At 32.0% G+C, this 17,577-nt stretch overlaps 1 protein-coding gene across 1 annotated transcript in view; it reads right to left on the bottom strand.

The window, feature by feature from the left end:
- LOC114326854 (transcription factor SOX-13) overlaps positions 1 to 16,663 on the bottom strand; it is a 576,610-nt gene extending 559,947 nt beyond the window's left edge. The window contains exon 1 of the mRNA XM_028275310.2: positions 16,321 to 16,663. The gene's annotated coding sequence lies outside the window, so the exon portion shown is untranslated. The remainder of the gene's footprint in view (positions 1 to 16,320) is intronic.
- Positions 16,664 to 17,577: the final 914 nt, after the last annotated feature.

The following is a 17,577-nucleotide window of genomic DNA, read 5'->3' as shown; positions in this document are numbered from 1 at the left end:
TTTCATAGCGCATATCTTTGAAATTCTGTCCGTTAAAGTATCATACCTTTTTAACATCAGCTCATTTTTATCGATCTAAAAATGTCACAACGTAGGTACAGAGTGTACATTTACCTCATACATATCAGCTTAATGTATATCACCCTGTATAATCAAATTTTATGGTAGAAGGTAGAACATTAAAATTAAAACTCCACGAATTCCAGATATTTTTAAAAAGGATTAAGGAAGTATCTAATTTATTAGATATTTTACGGACACTCTGTATAAATTCCTTTTTAAATAATATTCTTGCATTTCGATTATCCCTAATATAGTCACTAAATATTTGAATAGGATTTATAAAATGCAGTTATGTACTTCTCATTTTTACTATAGTTACTCGGAAGAGGTAAAAATTTTAATGTAGGTAGAATCCCAATTTTATAATCCTCCATAAACTTAAACTGCCTCTTGTAACCTTCTTAAGAATTTGTTTATCAAAAAGACTAACTTCTAGGAATGCGAATATTTACATTTTACCATAACAAAAAAATAATGTTCATGGGGTAATATAATCTACCCAAAAATTTGAATCTCTATAATAATTTTATTAAAGGAAAGGTACTACTACCTCGTACACCTCCATACTTGAATGGTTTTGGACATAATGATATGAATTTAACAATAGAAATTTACTGTTAATCTGTACAGTTGAATGTTTTATTGTAACTTATTTCTCAGTATAAACTTTGCTAAATCTGTAGGTATTAAGAAAATAATTCCGATTTTAAGAAAACTAGCACGTTTGTATTTTACGGGTAGTAGGAAAGAAATCTAATAGTTATTACAATCTTTTCAGTCTTGAGAAAGAAGTTGAAGTTGCTGTTCGTCCATTTCTGTTTAGGAACCTAATTCCAAATTTTTCGCGTTTTTAAAATGTTTAATTACGATAGTGATGATAGTTTTATGGACACAAATCTTCCTTCTCCAAGTCCAAGTGAAAATAGTGAAGTGTCAACTAAGTCGACTGAAAGCGTTAGCGGCGATTATACTCTTGACGAAACTTCGACATTTCGGAGCAAGTTTACATGCTTTTTTGAGTTTAAAATTATTGACAAAATAAACAAATTAGCGACATGCAAATTATGTAACAAACGAAAAATTAAAAGTGAGTTTTAAGTAAAACTTTCCGTTACAACTACTTTAAAAAGGCACTTATTAAGTAAACATCCAAAGGAATATGGTACTATTTTTCCAAAGCTGTCTCAACCTGGAACTAGCAAAGCTGGACCACTTCATAATTTCTTAACAATTAAGGTCAGAACACATTTTACTATTGTAATGTCAATATTCAAAGTATTAACGCCAATTACTCCGATTATTTATGGATTAGTCTGGTCGTATTAGACTTTACTTTTTATTGTTATTTGTATTATTTATTATCACTACACGAAATCCGGGTGTTATCAAACAATTCATCCACTATCTTGTCATAATACTTAATACAAATATGCCATCTTATTTGAAATTTATATTAAACTATCGTAATATATCTACCTATATAGTTTCTCAGCGATAAAACTATTTTCTTGGCTTCCTTTAAATCGGGTTATTTTAAAAAGACTGACATTATTTCAGGACGAACACTAAAATCATACATTATCATAGTTTTTTAAATAGAAATTAAGACAAACTGTGAAATAAACATTTTTAATTTCTCCTATTTGTTCATTAATCTAAGAAAAAAAATATCTCACTCTTCTTGTCTCCTAACGTTACTATGACAGAGTATGTAGCTATTATGTGAAAAGCATTTAGTGAATTTCTTATTATTTCTTATATTTGACTATTATAAGTAAAAAAATTACTACGAATGTTATATTTTACATTCATTATTATGTTTTTGAGCTCGGCTCGGCTCGGCTCGAACTATTCGAGCCGAGCCGGCACGAGCCACGAGCTCAACCTGCAAGCTCGAAGTTCAAGCCGAGCTTCTATCTCGAGCTCGGCTCGAAATTTCGAGCCGAGCACAAGCTTTTCAAAAGCTCGGCTCGGCTCGGCTCGAGTCCATCCCTATTCCAAAGTGAGTCTTATCCATTTTTTATAAAAATTAAGTTGGCACTGAATATCGCTGTAACATTGATTTGGACATACTATTATAACAAAATACTGTTGCAAATCGCTTCTTGTTCTATATAAAACAAGTCTAAATATTGCGCATCTTTCCAAAATGCGCGTTATCCACGAGCAATGTCATCTCAAAGCGAGCCTTATCCTTTCCAGCCAATGGCTGCCTCCGATTTTTAGCCACGTGATCGTTTTGACGTTTTAACTTGCGTGATTAAGTTAGCTTATTTTACTGTTTATTATTGAAAGAGTGTAAATTCTTTATACTTAATTAGTGAAGTAAAACCCAATTATTGTTCTTACCGACAAAATACGTGTTTAATATTTTAAACTGTTATGGAAGAAGCACCTAAAGAAGTACTAACAGGTTGTGGCAGAAAGAAGGTTTCTAATCCAAAACTGTGGGAAAAAATGCTTAAAAAAATAACAGGTAAAGATGTTTTATTAGTTTACTGTCAAATCTGTGCTATAAATAACTAGTAATTCGATAAAACTGTTTATTCAAGTAGGTATTATTTTTTCTGTATTGCTTATATCAATCGTTTGTTTCAGATATGCGGCAAAGAGAGATTACTGCGAAAGTTATTTTCCAGGACCTGCTGAATTAAGAGTTTAATAACTAAAAAATGTGTTTAAGTGTTTTTGTTTTTTAGCTTATGGGACCATAACATTATTGTTATTTTAGCCAAAATCTGTTTTAGGTATAAGATTATTGTTTCGAATAAAAATATTCGTTCACACTACTTCCTTTGTCTACATTATTGTTATTCCAAAAAGCGTCTTATTCACTGCGTTGTTCCAAAGTGGGTCTTATCCAAATTATATTTAGTTTTTTTGAGCTAATGACGCAAAAACGATTTGAAAAACCTTAACGTATTACTAATGTTATGAATTATTAATGAACCTTAAAAATTTTCATACAAAAAGAACCATCTGATAATTAAAAAATGGTTTTTTCTAATTTTTCAACATTTTTCTCGAAGGGATAAAATTCATTTTGGGATGACCCTACTCAAGTATAGCACAGCTTCATAAACATGAAAGAATGTCGTAAAATTCATAAAAATCGTAATTTTCCTTTGTAGTTCACCCTGTATATGAATATTCGCCAATGAATTCTGTTAAATTTAGTTTGAAAACTAGAACTTAATGTTTACTTTATTATGTAAAATGAATATTGATTTATTTAGTCCTTCTTTGTATACAGTGTGTTTATTTCATACAAATTTCGAAATAAGAATGGTCATAACTCGTTAAATAACCTGTACAGTAGTGTCAAATATCATATTGTAAGATGGGAATTATGAGAGGAATCTAAATATCAGAAAATATACCGGGTGTCCTATTTAAAAAAATGTATTAACTAAAAATAAAACCTTTGCTTCTAATTCTCTTTCTTCTGGACTTATTAATTCCCTCCACTAACATGTCAACTAACTGCGTAGGTACTAAATTTTATTTGGTCTTCTTTTCCAATATATGCTTCAGAATTAAACAGAAAAAAACATATCTCAATTTAAATCAGATCTAGAGTCAGAATTAGATCTAGAGTCCCACAAGGAAGTGTTGGAAAAAACTTAAATTTTGTTATCTATTATACGAGTACATAAAAGATATTTCGAAATTAAGTCAAAATTAAGGCAACCACAATGCAGTTCTTGCAATTCGCAATAACTATGAAGAAGCAGCATAGTTACAAATACAAAACTTCAGGAACCCAATTAACAGCCGAAAAGACAATCAAATTGTGGAGAATAAAATTGAATTAGGTCCCAGTAGGAAACGAATTATGTTCAGATTACACGAAAAATCACAGATTATTTGGGTCACCCTCAAAATGTTAATATTATTTACAAATCGTAAGGCACAGCTCATACTTTTATAATTTCAAATAACAACATGGAATGATTCATAAAAGAACAAGAAAGAAGTAAAGTAAGTATAACATTCATTTTAGATTGTATAAACTATTACTACCTTTAAGAAGAAGCTTTACTTTGTTGGTAATCGGAATACTAATTATATTTTATTATTTCACTTCTTAAAAACCAACGAGTTTATTTTATGAGGCTTTAAAACCACAAACTAAAAACATTTTGGTTTCTGATGAAACGTAATCGATGTCTAGGAAACTTTGTATGGTGGAATCAAATAATTATTTATTCTACTGACCAATGAACTTTAGCTCCTTTGTTTATTGATGTGTAATTGATTAGCTGGGAATGTAAATGTGAAAGTAATATTACTTAGGCGAATGCGAATGATAATGCATAAGTTTGTTTGCATGACTGGAGGGCACTATTAAAATCCCAAAGGTGTTTGGTTTAAAGGAATATAAGAGACATTGTTGCACAGAGTGGTATCGACGTTTGTTTATTATTGCTATAAATTGATTGGATGATGATGATGTCCATGATTATTCTGTGGTTCGATAGTGATAATATACTTTGTATGCCTAATCGGTCGTACTGATATATTTAATGATTATTTCAGTTCGGGGAATTAAAAAGGATCATATGGGCAATATCTTATAAACACAAACATCAAAATGCAATACCTCGTTCAGAATCAACAGAAAATATTTCTTAGATGATAGGAATGTTGATTTTAATCCTAAAACATTAGAATCAGAAGCATAGAACGTCCATACAAGAAAGTCAGAGGAAAAGTAGGTATAAGAGGGAAGCCAACGAGTTCAACATAAATAAAGTAATAAAATAGCGCGATAATTTTAGCCCATTTTGTTGTTCATCATAATAATGTACAGAATTATAAGGAATCTTAAAGCTACAGAAGAGAGTCTAAATACAATAGTTGGATACAGGAACTTGCAACCAGTAAAATCACAGAGTTTCTTACTCTAAGCCAGCGTTTCCCAACCGGTGGGTCGCGGGCAGATTTTAGATGAGTACAGTAGCTGAGTAGCGTACATTATAAATCATAATAGACGAGGGATGGGTCGCGAATATGAAACAACATCAGAAGGTGGGTCGCCAGACATAAAAGGTTGGGAACCACTGCTCTAAGCAAATGATATTGTACTGGTAGCGAGCAATACAAATAAAATGCAAAGGCTGGTGAGTTCACGGATTGAAGATATACTAAAAAACGAAAACGGACATAAATATAAATAAAAGAAAAACTATGATAGTTAATCAAAAGGAAAACCAAACCAATAAGGAGATTAAAATAGAAAAATATTAGAAAAATAATAAGGTCCAAACATCTTGTCAGCATTGTGACTGATACTGATGATGGCAAAATAGATGCGGAAATAACAAATAGACGAAATAAATCTACACGATTATACTACACAATTACCTAATATGTATAACAATGCCAGGACACAAAGATGTGAACATGAAAGTTAAGAGACAAAATCACATTTTTTTAACAATCTGTTCCGTTAAGAACAATCAGTTAAAGTTATGATTTATGACTTTCTTAGGTTATGACAGGTAGGTAAGAATTCCAATGAAAATTTTCCTTTCTAAATTACCAACTAATTTATAGACAGTACTATCTACTAGTAAAATAAATTAACATTTATAATAGTTCTAATTTTTCTAAAATCTATTTGGTAGGTCAGTTGGTTTACAACGCTTCAGTCTGCGAACTTCACTCTCCGTGTTTAATAATTCACTCGCGAAATCATTTGGATGCGCACTAAGTATTTTTTAAAACTTTTCACTATATTTGCTGATTTCTTCTTTTATGCTGGGAACTTTCAGGTCTCTCTCTATTATTGCGTTGGGGACATACCATGGAGCGTTTACTATAGTTCTTAATGCCTTATTTTGAAAACGTTGTATGAGTTCCAAGTTAGAGTTGCTGGCTGAGCCCCATAGCTGTATGCCATAGGTCTATATGGGTTTAAGTATGGCTTTGTATACCACTGATTTATTTTTAGTTGACAGTCTTGAATGTCTGCCCAGGATCCAGTACATTTGTTGAAGTTTGAGTCCAAGTTGCTTTCTTTTGGTGAAGATGTGTTTTCTCCATGTTAGTCTTTTATCTAGATGTATGCCCAGGTATTTGATTGTATCTATGTACTTGTACTAATTGTTTGTTGTTTATGTATACCGGTGGACAGCTCTCTCTTCGCATGTTAAATGTAACGTGGGTCGATTTTGCTTCATTAGCTTTTAGTTTCCATTTTTTAACCATTTTCTATTTTATTTAAGTGGGCTTGTAAGTTATGCGAAGCTCTTGGGGGTCTGTGTGAGATGCGATAATACCTGTGTCATCTGCGAATGTTGCGACTGTTGTCAATCTAGTTGTAGGTAGGTCAGCATCAGCAGTAAATGACAGGTATAATAAGGGACGGACAGATAAAAGATGATAGCCAAAAATATAAATGCATGGAAAAATGGGTAAAGAAAGAACTGGAATCCCAATCCGACGATTGAAAGGACAAAATATATGATAAGAAGAAGAACAAGAACACCGTAATCCAAAGCGCCAATAAGATACATGATCTTAGATTGAAATAAAAATAATGAATATACATGTTTCGAATATTTTCCTAGAACGTATAATAACATGCCTGGACTTTCATCAAGAAACGATAGGAGCAGCATCGTTTTCAGGTAGTTTATAAAAAATGTATGAAAAAGTAACACAGGTTCATAGGAACCTAAAGTACATAGTACCTAAAGATAACTATAAAAACACAAACAAAAAACAAGCCAATACAGGTGATACAAATTTAAATAAATTTAGGATTAGCTATACGAGGACTGTTACCAAAAAGAAGAATGTTATCGATTCCAGAAGCTTATTTCCATCAACTATGCTAATTAGTTATATTTCGTGTAAAAAATTTGTTCAATACAATATATAGTCGGATCATTCAACTGAGTTGGCGATGTTGTTTATTTGATTTTTGTTTTTTTTTTCATGAATTCTCTTAGCTTTCATTATTATTTATTGGTATTCCTATTATAATTAGTCGTCTCTTTATATTCGATATATTTTATATAGTCGATTTTTTTTCTAAAAATATGTTTTTGTATTAAAATAATTTTTATTGTGAGCCACTGCAAATTTGCTTAAAATTTTTAAAAAATCCTTTTTTTTTCGTTTAATTAAAATTCACAGATCCAAAAATTTAGATAAAATTTAGCAGGAAAAAATGAAAACAGAATATTAGTTTAAAACAATTTAAGATTTCTACGTGTGTCTTCATTTTTCTATCTTCCTTCTCCCTATTTTTACTTGATTGTTCTAGTTTTGCTTCGCACTACTTTATTTAATTTTCTAATTTTCCTCATTTCTAACATCGACTTGGTGTTTTCAAAAAATATGCTGTAAAGTCTGTATCGGTCAATAAATGTAATGAGAGGTCCCAAAGGTTGCTACAAAATATTAAGAAAGGAAAAATATCAGACAAATACAGACCAGGACGAAGAAGGACTTCAAGGTTGAAGATCTTACGAGATTGGTTTGATTCAAGCTCTATTAAGCGTGACAGGTGACAGCGAATAATATTAAGATAGCTATGATGGTACCTAACCAATGTTCAGAATAAATAGTCCACTTATTTAATTATTTTTTTTTGTTTGACACTTTGGACTATTCAGTAAGGTATTGTATTACCATTTCATTTAGTGTTTTTGCAGTTTTCTTTCATAAAATGCAGGTTCCCAACAAGTTTTTTTTATAAGAGTATTTTATTTTAACATTTTCTCTCTATTTTTCCCCTAAAAATTTTTGTTATGTATGTATTATGTAGTAAGAACACTCTTCTCGATTTTCTTACTCTATTTACTGATTCGACATTTATTTTCTCATTAATAAACATGCTATAATATTCACGCACAGTTAGTGTAATGTTTGTTCTTCGTATATACCCTTATAAAATATAATACATTATAATACAATAACATATAAATTCAAACAAATCCTATTTGTGTCAAAAATACAAATATGTACGTCTTAAATAATATTAGGTCAGATGAATAAATTAATACCAATGTATGTAATTAAAAATAAAGCTAATTCCAGTCAGCAGCGTCTAGCAAGACCTGTGGCTAAAAATAAATTTATTAATAAATCCTGACTTGCTGATAATGCAAAAATTAATTTAATGGAAAAAGGTGAAGAGTTCACTAAAATCTTAATTTATAGACTGAATATTTTAGATAAATCTAATGTTTCGATTCAATTTTTAGAAATGTCACACTTTTGGTATGAATAGTAGACACTGTAAGCATACAAATTTGATGTTATCAGGTGTAACATACTCGAAATAGACAAGGCGGAAACGGCGGGTTCGTTGGGAAAAATATTCCCATGAGATATTTTTGCATAATCACATTCGTGAGACATCCCAGAATAAGGTTCAAGAAGTCGCCCATGAGAAAAGTGGGCCAATTTTTTTTTAACAATTTTTTTTAATCAAATTGAAAAAATCAATATTTTTGGCCCGGACTAATTTTTTTTAGGTTTTTTGGACCATTCTGGACAAAAAAGGACTCTTATAATTTTTGTCTAGAGTTGATATTTTTCGAGTTATAAGCGAGTTAAAATTAGAAAAAAGCGAAAATGGCCATGTTTAAGACTTAATAACTCGGTCAAAAATTATTATTTTGAAAAACAGAAAGTGACTAAATCAAAGTTTAAAGTCGCCGCTACATGATCCTGAAGAAATCTGTGTCATTAATTTACTACTAAGCTGTTATTTTTAATTAATAACAATGAGTGGTTAGATCGTATTGACGCTGCTGTAAATGTGAGTGCGAGTAAGATGCACAATTGGACTGCTGGAATGGCTTCTCTCTCGCACTCAGCATTTACAGCCCCGCACACGTGCATGGCTCTTATTATTATTACTTAAAAATAACAGCTTAGTAATAAAATAATGACAAAAATTTCTTCAGGATCTTGTAGGGGGGGGGGGGGGCTTTAAACTTTGATTTAGTCATATATTGACTTTCATAATAATAACTTTTAACCGAGTTATTAAGCCTTGAAAATGGCCATTTTTCGTTTTTTTCAATTTTAAATTGCTTAAGTCGAAAACGATCAACTTTAGAGAAAAATTATAAGAGAACTTTTTTGTCCAGAATGGTCCAAAAAATTAAAGAAAAAATTGTTCAGGCCAAAAATATTGATTCTTACAATTTGATTAAAAAAAAATTAAAAAAAAAAATTGGCCCACTTTTCACATGGGCGACTTCTTGGACCTTATTCTGGGATGTCTCACGAATGTGATTATGCAAAAAAATCTCATGGGAATATTTTTCCCTTCGAACCCGCCGTTTTCGCCTTGTCTAAAAAGTACGGACACGGACGATCAATGTAAACTCTTTATCTCACTAGAAGCTACGATTTTTTGTAAATAGTAAATATTGTCACGAATTTGTTTATGAAAGAAGATCGTTAACTTTTGGAGATGCATACCATTTTATAGAATCTGGTAAAGACGCTGAATTTTAAAACCATAAAAATTATAGCTATTTATAATTACATGACAAAGTGTTTATCAAAATGAATTATCAAGAGCTTTTCAAGATGAGGAAATTTCTGAGTAACCAAAGACTCAAATTCGATATTTGATGGTAAAATGATATATTCAATCTATTCTTCTTTATGGTGCCTAAACTTGGACTGTTAATGTTGAAAAAGCTGGAAGCTTTTGAGATAGGTATGGCTTTTTCGGAGAATTCTGAAAATTCCATAGACCGAGTATACTGAAATAATTGTGTTGCATAGAATGGGAGTAGTCAAAGAACTTTTGACCACCGTTAAAAGGAGAAAGACAGTATATTTGGAACACTTACTTAGAAATGATAAGTACGAGTTCTTGCAAATGATGCGAGGCTGAGAAACATTCGCGGTGACCGGTAAACACACATGCGCTTTTAAGAAAAGGAGAAGATAGATCTGATTATTTCAACCTTTATTAGTGGAGTCGACACTAGAAGAAAAAGAAAAAAGGTTTTGAAGTAGCCTATTATTTGGTTGTTTACGGCCTAAATTCAAAGTCTGTTTTCAGCCAATCTTCTATATTTGGTCAGAATCGAAATTCCTGATGAGTATTACGACATCCTAAAAAAATCCCCCTAGATATCGTAGATGTAGATAAGACAAGATGCATCCCACAAACACTGATTTAGAGTAATTTCCAAAGTATGCTGGTAATATCCAAGGTACCCCTCGCTTGTTGGTTGGTTTGATAACAAAATTCTCACCTCGCCACCTTCTAAGTCTCCCCCTCCCCCACTAGCAGTATTTGCTTCTCCATCATGCATAACTTTTGCATGTCCCCCTTCTACGCCCCCGAAAAAAGCTGGAGCTTTGTAGAAAATGCCATAAAACGGTTACAGACAATTGAAATAAACAGCTCTACCAAGTAATGCCAAGGGCCAAGGGTTTCATATAAAGACCACACCACTAACATAATTATTCTCCAGAGGATAAGAAAAGACAAACAAATTATTAACACTGTAAAGAAAATTGGCTCACTTCGGCCACACTATGCGTAATAATAAATACCGAATTCTGCAGCTCATTCTAGAAGCCAAGATTGAGGGAAGAGAGTCCTAGGACACAGACGTATATCCTATTGGCCAATCTTGGGAAATAAACTGGTCTAACGTCAACTAATCTATTTCGAGTTTCTGTGAATAGAATAAGACGGTCAATGTGGTCGCCAACATCCCGTTAGAAGAAGATCGGATCGATAAATCACAGTAACACTCGGTGTTCCTCTTCTTCGTTTAGTTTTTTGGCTTCCACCTATCAGGTACTGGTCAGTTCTTCGTTGTTACTCCATGGTTCCCTACCGGAAGTCATGTAGATTTAAAAAACCGGAATATAGAGCGTCCAGGGGCGGTTTCTCCATTGGTTCACTTGTGCAGTGAACACTTAAAAGTTCATTAAAATACAATTTTTTTAAATCTCATAAATATTATAATATTATTAAAATATTTTGTTAATCTCATAGAATCATTACAATTTAACTTTATTTATTAATCATATTTACTTGCTCTACGCCGCTGGATGCACGTGGCAAAGTACAGATACTATGCTCTGGTGCAGAATTCAAATTGAACCAGCCAGTACTAACTTACCCCTGTGTTAGAAAGAGAAATCTTAAAATCGTTGAAAAAGCATTTCGCCTATCTAAAACAGTGAGGATTTGTGCAGTGCACACAGAGACCAGTGCAGTGTTTCGGTTCACAGTTTGGAATTTTCTGTTGAGGGATTTAGTTAAATACGGTTAAATATTAAATACAATATTAATAGTTTTATGATGGAGCCTTATTCAGTGGAATTTATAAAAGAAAATGCAAATAGTTTTGAAAATCGACTTCTTATAAAAACGAATGGTCAACTTCGGCCGGAGATAGGTACAAGAATGTGCTATAAAAAACAAAAAGTTTAAATGTTGCTTTAAAGTTGAACAATATAAAAAAACTGCGTGGTTGTGCGGATGTGATAAACTACATTCTTTGTTTTGTTTTCCATGTTTAGTATTTTCAAAGAATGAACCTATTTCTTCAGAGTGGACAAAAACGGGCGTTCGGGATTTATTTCATTTATCAAAAAGAATTAAAAAACACGGATCTTCCCAAATTCATCTAAAAAATGAATTGCAACTCTCAGATATTGGCAATATTGATGTTCGCCAATTATTAGATTCTGGGTATAGGAAAAAAACGCGCCTTGCATTTTACCTTAATGGTGGCGTGGAAATGAATGCATTATTTAATCGACATTAGTTACAGATTTTATGTATACCTACCATACATAAATAATAAAAAATGATTAATATTCCACATTTAAACAGGCGAAGCACTCACTATTGATAATTTTTTAACGAACGCCTATGCAATAAGTGAATATATATAATTTGGTGAGAACCAGGAAAGTATAATAGTTTCACTAATCCGCTTAGGTCCCGCTGGGTATTTTTCCTCAAAAATTTTTCGCCTGTGCCGCAATAGACCGTGATAGTCGTGACGTCAAAACGTCAAAAAAAGTTTTCCAAACACGTTGTGTCTAGGTACACGCTAAAATGTACGCAAATAAAATAGTTAAACTTCATCAAGCTAGTGACTATTTAGCGTGGGCAGTGACTGTATATTTTGATACACGGTATTTTGATATGTTTAGTGTTTGTTTGAGAGAAAAATATTTGTTATGATGTTTAATTCTACCTAACTTTTTTATTTGCGTACACGGTAGCGTATACCCTAGACACAACGTGTTTGGAAAAATTTTGACGTTTTGACGTCACACTATCATGGTCCATTGCCCGCGGCTTTTATTCACCGTTTCTATAATTACATTCCTTAATTGAACACCCTTTTTAAACTACCACGAGCCGCCACTGAGAGCGTCAATGTTAATAAATGACAGCGCTTGAAACCAGCTTTCGTATTATGTATTTGAAACTCATTTTGCTTCCATAATGTTTTCTAACTGTCTCACAAAGAATTGTGTTGTTTTGTTTTATTGTATTTGTCAAAACAAAATATGAAGAGATAAAGCTACATTCCGAATAAAAGTTTATCAAATCAAATGAAGAAACACTTGTTCAGATCATTGGTGGAGCGCACTGTAACCTACGGAGCAGAAGTGTGGACATTATCAGAAGAGAATAAAAGAAACATGGATACGGTTAAAACAGGGTTCTATAGCAGATGTTGTTAGGTTACATTTTTAGACCATGACAGAAATGAAGAAATCGGAATAGAATGCGGTCTAGCAAAAATGTTGATAGAAGCTCTCAAAGAGGCGATGAAAAGGAGAAATTTTGATGAAGACTCCTGGAATGATAAAAAAAAACAATGGCGTAAGGAATTCGATAAACGTCCAAGTTATCTGTAAAGGATTGCAAGAATATGGAATTATTAGAATTGTTATAAGTAGCCCCTAAATTAACTTAGTGTTCAAATACATTTACAAACTAAAAACGGAAATAACATTATGACGCCCTATGTATCCTAACTTTCACAGTATCCACAAAATTTTGACTTACCTATACGTTAAAATTTATTCCATCTCAATTAAATGATAGCGCATGTGCAAAGATTCGCCGGATCGAGTATAATATTGTATAATAATTTTGTGACAAATTTTCATAGTCACTCACAAAAACCAAACAAATTCGTTCAAAAAACAAATCAAAACAATCCTGAATAATTTGAGAATACTATAGAAAACAAAATAATAACAAAAAGGGGCATAATTACGTAAAACAGTTGTTGTTGAAAGTAAACAAAAAATAATTGAAAAAATGTGTATCCATCGGCGTAAATGCTCAGTTATCGACCTTTGGTTGAGTCGGATGGATATCACATACCTACTGTTTACGTCAATTTCCTTTACTGGTTGTTTTAACAGTTTTTTGTGCAACGGTAATTTCACCTTAGCAAACAACTACGACCACCATATAATTATTTTATAAAATTATATAGGTACCTACGTCATTCACACAAAAAATGTAAATATGTAAATAAAATATAAAGACAATAATATTTCAATCGTTTGTAAAATGATGAAAATCACACAGTAAATACTTATTATTTTAAATCAAAACGGGAACTGGTGTATGCTTTCAAAAAACTGATAGTGTGTAAAGAAATTTATTATTAATTCAGCTAAATACTTTCAGAATTTTAAATGCCATCATCAGAGCTATCGTCTCATACCTAGTTGTAATACCTCACATGAAGAGAAATCATTAAACAAACACATTACAAATTTAAAATTGACCCAGGGATCAAACCACTGGTCAGGGTAAAAGCCCTTAAAATATATATAATATAATAATCACATTTAATGTGTTCTAAATAATGGCTACCATTTTACAATTAACAGCTGTTACTTAATACAAAAAAATATATATTTGCGATTAAATATTGTTTTCTTTTGGGCATTCAGACCATCAAAATAAATGTTTGATATGATTATTTGTGGGACTTTCGCTGTTAAAATCTAGAATCTAACGCTTCATACTTTTTAGGTCCTTTAGGTAATACTTATTTCTTATATCTCATCATATTATAAAAACCCTTTAAAGATCTTAAGTTAGGTACTTTCTAGTGCATCGCAGTTGCAAATGGTTCAATCAAAGGAATAGGTACAACCTCCCCTCCCCCTCCCAGAACATGGAAAACTGTCACTTCCAGAAAAATGTTAATTATTTTTTATACTCTCAAAGTTTCAAACGTACAAAATGAGTTGATAGTAAAGAGATCAAAATTAGTGTCTAATTTACTTTTGCTCCTTTCGAAAATCCCGTTGGACTGTTAAAGACAATAAGGCGTTGAATCGGATTTAGTAGGTAAATATAAAATGTCTTGATGTCATAAACTAGCAGAGTCATAACCAAAAGTTCGCTCAAATAAAACAACCAAGACATAAGTATCTGACTTGGGTGTCCGATGGGCTTGAAAATTTTGTCCAAACATGTAGAAAATATAATTTCTGGAGCATTGGAATAACAGAATTACATACATAGGTAGACAATAATTTATCACTGTCACTGAAAATAATTACATGATACCTAGGTCAATCATATTGTAAGCCATCATTAGGTAGGTATATGAAAATCTGATCTTGAAACTAAAACAAATCATAATAGGGTATCAAACAAACAAGAACAGAAAGAAGTATTGAATGTAACTATAAGAACGTATCTACGCTTCAAAAAGTATTTTGAGTGGCAATACGAAGAAAATAACAAACCAAAGATAAACATTGTTTTTTGGATCGTAGGATTCATATTTTATGTCGACTAGCATTAGGTATTTATTATTTATAAAGACGTTTATGTATTATCAAAAATACGAATTTACAGTCAAAAACTACATTTTATTAAATTTTGAGTAGGTAATATGCAGAAATAACAATGCCCGACAAACATTTTTATAAAAATCCCAGAAATATTCAATAATGCATTTAAGTAAATTTCAAAATATATCTAAAGAGAAGAATGAGGAAAGCTTTTTAATTGTTGATTTCGTTGAAAATTGTCAGTTTTTGTGCTTGTATTATTTTGATTTAATTTATGTGTTTACGATTCTTCATGTGTGTCCTTTCCTAATTGTCATTGTGTGGTTATTTATCATCTTATCGAAGAAACTTCCAACAGGTAACACGTATTTAGAAAATACTTATAAAATAAATTTTGCCAAGTTTTTTGCCAACAAAACAAAAAAATAAATGATAATTTTCGTCAAAACTTAAATCTTTTTATGTACTTAAATACTTACATATTTAAACACACAATTTTACCTAAAGTAAAATAATACGCAGATATATTCCATTGAGGGTAGTTGTAAGAACGATTTGTTCAGCTTCATTACAACTTTTTTTAATCTACTAACTAAGCTTTCAATAATGCTATTTCCTTAATTATTTACAAAACATTAGTATTATTAAAACCTCCAATTTTGCAGTAAAACAGCTAAATATAAGCTTTGTAGTCTTTCAATTTTAAGATATTTTTTGTTATACGGAAGTGACAGTGTGCGACGAAAATTTTTATAACAACTCGAGAATTATTCGAGAGGGAAAAATGCCAAGTGAATTTCAAAATATAGGTACCTACCTATTCACATTTTAGAGGAATGAGGAAACTTGGTTTTTCAATAAACTGTGTGTTCTGTTGGAATTTGTCAGTTTTTTATTTTAGGCTTATATTATTTTGATTTAATATATCTACTTATTTACGATTCTTGGTAAATATGTTTCTTACACGGTTATTCGTTATCTTTTTGAAGAAACTTCCGACAGGTCAAACATAATTAGAAAATATAAAATAAATATTTCGAAGTTTAAAACACAACAAAACAAATATTGATAATATTTGTTAAAATTAAAATCATTTAGAACTACTTTACCTAATCATACTATGAACTATAATTTTAGTGAGAGTTAAAAATAATTGAGGCTTTCTTAGATAACATGACTATATTCAAACATGTAGGTATATTAACTTTCTATTTCTATTGTTTACCTAAATTGGAACATTTAATTTACTGGCCATTTGGCTGGCTAAAATTAATGGAGCGGTACCAAACACTCACCTCAAAAGAAATTGTTTATTAAGTAGGTTCCTACCTAAGTCATTTGAGAGCAAGGTTCAGTATTCTAATTTTGTATGTTGTTTCCTTTTGATTTACTATAGACTATAAAAATGGGGAGTTGCAAAAATTGGGTGGGATGGGCATAAAAAAGTATGTAATCACTCACCTCAAATGTGTGAGTAACGACAAATCAACACATGATTGCAGATTCGCCGGTGAGCGAACCTCTGGTAGATGTGCAGTAGCCACTTTGTCGCTGTCCGTCAACTACTGTTCTCACTAGCAAAAACAGAACCTGCATCCAATGGATGCGCACCCCTCGATACCCCTATGCGCAACCCCTCACACCTATTGTTTACCCTTGTTCGATTGGACCGTTCTACGTCCGATAGATGCTTTGCACCTGTCGTGGTCCTCGACAGGCGAGACGTTGTTAACACTTACTTTTACACTGCACTGCACCAAATACGAGACCCGATCGCGGTGTACGTGCGTATGCACTGCGTGTCTAGATGCGTCTGTTAGCGTCCAGCACTCGCAGCATCTCTCCCCGCCCTTCGACTCATCACGCCTTCGCCCCACCTCGCGACCCACGTGTGCAGAACGCCTCCTTTGCCAATTGTTCGTTCGTGCGGTAGATACGAGTCAAGAAGACTCGCGAATTTGTATTGTTGTGGGAAGGCGGGGCTTGCGGAGGTACTCCCACAAGACCGTGACGATAATAGGTTCACTTACATAAGAGTCAGAGCGCCTATTAATTTAATTGTCTTTGTGTGTGTCTTCCAACCAGATGCCAAAACAGATTTTAAATGGACCGATACAACGCAAGCATTGTATTAAAAATATGACTTTACGTCAGTCCTGGCTCACACTCACTGCTCACTGGCCTTTTAAAGACGACATTAAAATTGTTATCTACCATACAAACTAATTAAACAGAAATTTATATGTCCAAATTCTTCTTTGGTCTTTTCTAATAAGAAAAGTGTTTTATTTTCGAAGAAAATTGTATATTAGACACTTTCAGTTAGGTACCTTCTTATTGGGTCATTGTTTTTCATCTGCCTGTTGCTGTTCTCAAGTCTTATGCTTTACTCGTTATATTATGATTCCTTACTTTAATTGTGATCAACTAATTATTCTATTGTATTTAATAAAATTTTCGTAATATTGTGGCTTTTTGTTCTGTCTAAGACATTGCTAGATATTGTCTGAAAAATTTTAATTTCCCTTACTTCTTCTGGTCTTATGTTTCCTTGGATCAGTATCTTTTGTTATTTATTATTGTGATCCAATTTTCTGCCCAAATCTAGTTGTTCCTTAAAAATATGTAGATATTGTAGGGGTAGGTACCTACATATTGGCTTTTTGTTATGTCTTAGACATCGCTTTGTTTGTAATATTTTAATTTCCGCTACTTTTT

The sequence above is a fragment of the Diabrotica virgifera genome, chromosome 5, assembly GCF_917563875.1.
Source record: "Diabrotica virgifera virgifera chromosome 5, PGI_DIABVI_V3a".
In the NCBI taxonomy this organism is placed as follows: domain Eukaryota; kingdom Metazoa; phylum Arthropoda; class Insecta; order Coleoptera; family Chrysomelidae; genus Diabrotica; species Diabrotica virgifera.
Note: the sequence above shows the minus strand (reverse complement) of the source record. Positions and strands in the feature narration are given on the sequence as shown.